Raw genomic sequence first — 3,551 nt, forward strand, 5'->3', positions numbered from 1 at the left:
ACATTGCAGGTGTTTTGGGAATTCCCTTAAAAGGTGTGGAAATGCCTTTGAAGAAAACAGAAACTGTGGAAGCTTGAGGCTCTGTGCTCTGCTGTCCCTGGAATTCCTGAGTCCGGGGCACTGTCTCGGCTGAGGTCCACACTGAGTGACTCGGATTTGCCTGGAGCTCTGGGATTTTCCCAACTCTTCCAGATGACAATGCTAATGCTGCTTTGAAATGTGAAATGTATGGAATGGGCAAAGCCATCCCTCATCCAGGACAAAGAACCAAGAGCTTTTGGCTCCCTGCCCTCAACCTGTTTCCCAAAGCAGGCCATCCAGGTCTCTGGCCTCTGGGTGAACATGCCGAGGAAAAACAGGCCAGTTGGGGTGTAGAGTTTTTGCAGGAGTTAATGAGAGGGAGGACATTCCTCTGTGTGCTCTGGAAATCCCAATCCCCATGGGCAATACAGAGCAAGGAGCATTCCCTGCCCACAACTCTGTGCTCTCCGTGGTGCCATGGCATTTGCTCAGCGATGCAGGCAGCCTCAGCAGCATTTCCTGGTGTCTCAGCTGGGAGGCTCAGGTGGAGGAGCCATTCCCACCTCCCGGTAGCCCACAGGAGCTTCCATGTAGCCCTGGAAGATCTGCCCAAGAGACAGGGACCTCTCTGACACTGGCAGTGTTCAGAGGACAACGGCGACAAGGCCCAGAGCTTCAGGAGGTAAATGGGAATATTGTTCTGCTGCAAGCAGGAACAGAGGACTTGCAGTGGCCCCTGCTGACTTCCACTGTTCTGGGGTGCCCTGAACCTCCTGGGCCCTTGGAGCAGCCTGCAAAAGACAATGCCTTAGAAAGTAGCCGCAGCAGCTCGGGGTTTTTGCAGGAGTGAATGAGAGAGGGCACATTCCTCTGTGTGCTCTGGAAATCCCAATCCCCATGGGCCCACATGCAAGGGGAGACAGGAAGGCAGCTTGCAGAAATCCAGACCAGCTGATCTAAAGTCAAAAGTGCTTAGGCAGTGGAGGCAGGATACACATCTGGGGATGACTCTGGCCTGGGATTGCAAGGAGGGAATCAGGAAAGCTCCAGAGAGCTGGAGCTGAAGTATACTATGGACATGGAAAATCACAAGAAGAGCTTCTTCACGTACACAGCACAAAAAAGAAAGATGCATGAAGTTCTAACACCATAGGAGTGAAAAGGGAGACCTGGCGATCCAGAGAGAGGCTGGGTCAGTAGTGGATTGAGAGCAGTCCTGTCGAGAACAGCTTGGAGGCTCTGTATCCATCTTTCCACAGGTGCCTTAAACCCACTTGCTGGGGTCTTGTGAGTTTTAAAGGATTGTGCTGGGTTCTGAGAAGGCCAGGAGCTGACCGTTAGTCAAACAAGAACAAGTCTGCAGCTGCAGGAATGCAGAGGTCAGCAGAAAGCAACGTGTGAGAAACGGTGATAACAGAAACTTTTCTCAGGAATGTGTGCTTTAAGACTACCAATCGTTGGACTGTCTGGGGCGCGTGGACAATGTGTGCTGGCCAATCATGATAGCATGCTGTGCTCCTGGTCGCATGTCCAGGACTCAAAAGATTATATCTTGAGTAGCCTTCTGATAATAAAACAGATTTGAATCTGCATCTCATAGATGTGTCGTTCTTTCCCGCTCGCTTGAATACCCACGGCATATGGTGACCTCCCGACGTGGTGTGTTGGGAGAGGGTCGAATTGCACCTAGCTGCGGAGTTTGCGAGGGTCCTGCTACTGTCAGCGGAATTTTAGCTGAGCGTCCGAAGAAAGACGGAATTCGTGCATGGTCTGACCTGGCGAGTCAGGGATACGCAGGATGGAATTAACTGCTTTAGCAGTGGAACAGGCGGTTGTTGATAAGCTTAATGAACTTGGCTGAAAAAACTAACGCTCAGCTGCCGTATTCGGTGCTGATAGATTTAATACGTTGGTGTCGCCGTAACCTGGCTCAGGAGAGCACAGCCGGAGCCGAGCTGGAGCCAGGGCTGGGACCGGAGCCGCCTCAGATCGCGATAGAAACCACCCCGGTTTTCCCCTCCCCAATTCCCCCCGCGGTGTGTGCCGGAGACGAACTGAGACAAGGGGGGACGAGGGGGAGGGGCCGAGGCAAGATGGAGCGCTGTTAGAAGACACGGGAAGGCAGACAGGCAGACGCTCGGAGCCTCCTCCCTCCTCCCCCCCTTCCCCGCTGCAGAGGACGGCAGTTAACTTATGCCTATGTAAACACAGTCGCTATGGTAACCATTCACTGTGGAACTCCGTAAAGCCGACCGACAACATTCTTTGAACTTTTAATAATGTTAATGAAATTAAACAAGAGGCAAAGATATGTTTGCTTTGCAAGTTATGGCTTCCTCACAGCAATCACTCACGGATGCAAGACACGGGGTAAAAAATTTTACTCTAAGACTCCAAAACGAAGCTGCTGTAAGGTTTAAGAGTGCCTAGGTACCGTGACGGGAGCCTGGCTAGCCTGAAAAGAGAAGAGGGACTATCAAAGGAGCCCGGATGGCTCAGTTGGTAAAGTGTAGACTGCGAATCCCAAAGCCCGAGGTTCGAGAGTCGCTATGGAACAAAGTGCGGGACGGGCTACAGTCCGGTGACTCACCTCTTTTTTTTTCCCCACGCAGACCCCTCTGCGAAATTGTCTGGCCACTCTCATCTGTTTCTGCCACGATAACAACTTAAAAGTTTGTAAGCTTTTTGTTAACAGCGTAAGTGGCTGAAAGAGGCAGATGGACAGAAACTGAGACCTGACTGCATTCCAAACATCGGAGATACTAACATCCACAGAGCACGGAAACAGCACCGTCAGGGGGGGCGGACGCGGACCAGGGCGCAGCACCATGCTGGGAGCGGACCGAGGGCGGAGCCGCTGCGGACAGAGCTGCGGAGCTGGGGAGCTGCCAGCTCCGAGCCGGAGCGGGGCGAGTCGACCCGCCACCATCAGGGGCTACCGCCTGCGTTGAAGATGTCTCAGAGGACCCAAGGCTCGGCACTGGTAGTGTTGCAGTGTGACAAAACTGCTAAAACTGCAGCTAATAAAAAAAAAAAAAAAAAAAAAAAAAAAAAAAAAAAAAAAAAAAAAAAAAAAAAAAAAAAAAAAAAAAGGAAAAAAAAATGGAGCTTTGAAGAGAACTTCCATGTGCATGACTGGTAGCGCTGGTGGTGCTTTTCACTGAGTTTGTCACAGTGTCACAGTTGACAGAGAAGTGAAACTTACTGAGGAATAGTTAAAAGTTTAAGAGATCTATGATTGGTCCTGGTTATTTACTTGGTTACTGTGATTTTGTAATTGCAAATTTTGCTTTTCCCCTTCCTAGCATCAAGTTAAGGTAAATTTCAGTTGGGAATTTAAAATGTACACACATGATTTTCTTGTCTTCTTTCAATTCACCTAACATTGTTTCTGTTATACTGCATAACTTTTGGTATTCTAAAGCAGGGCTATCTCACTCATGGGACAAATTATTGTCAAAAGAGAGTTTTACACACCAAACATATTTTCAAAAACAAGACAAAAAGGGGGAAGGAGAATATGCATGTGC

Source organism: Empidonax traillii, unplaced genomic scaffold, assembly GCF_003031625.1.
Source record: "Empidonax traillii isolate 1590-97213 ecotype Southwest subspecies unplaced genomic scaffold, ASM303162v1 scaffold5461:size8254, whole genome shotgun sequence".
NCBI classification, from domain to species: domain Eukaryota; kingdom Metazoa; phylum Chordata; class Aves; order Passeriformes; family Tyrannidae; genus Empidonax; species Empidonax traillii.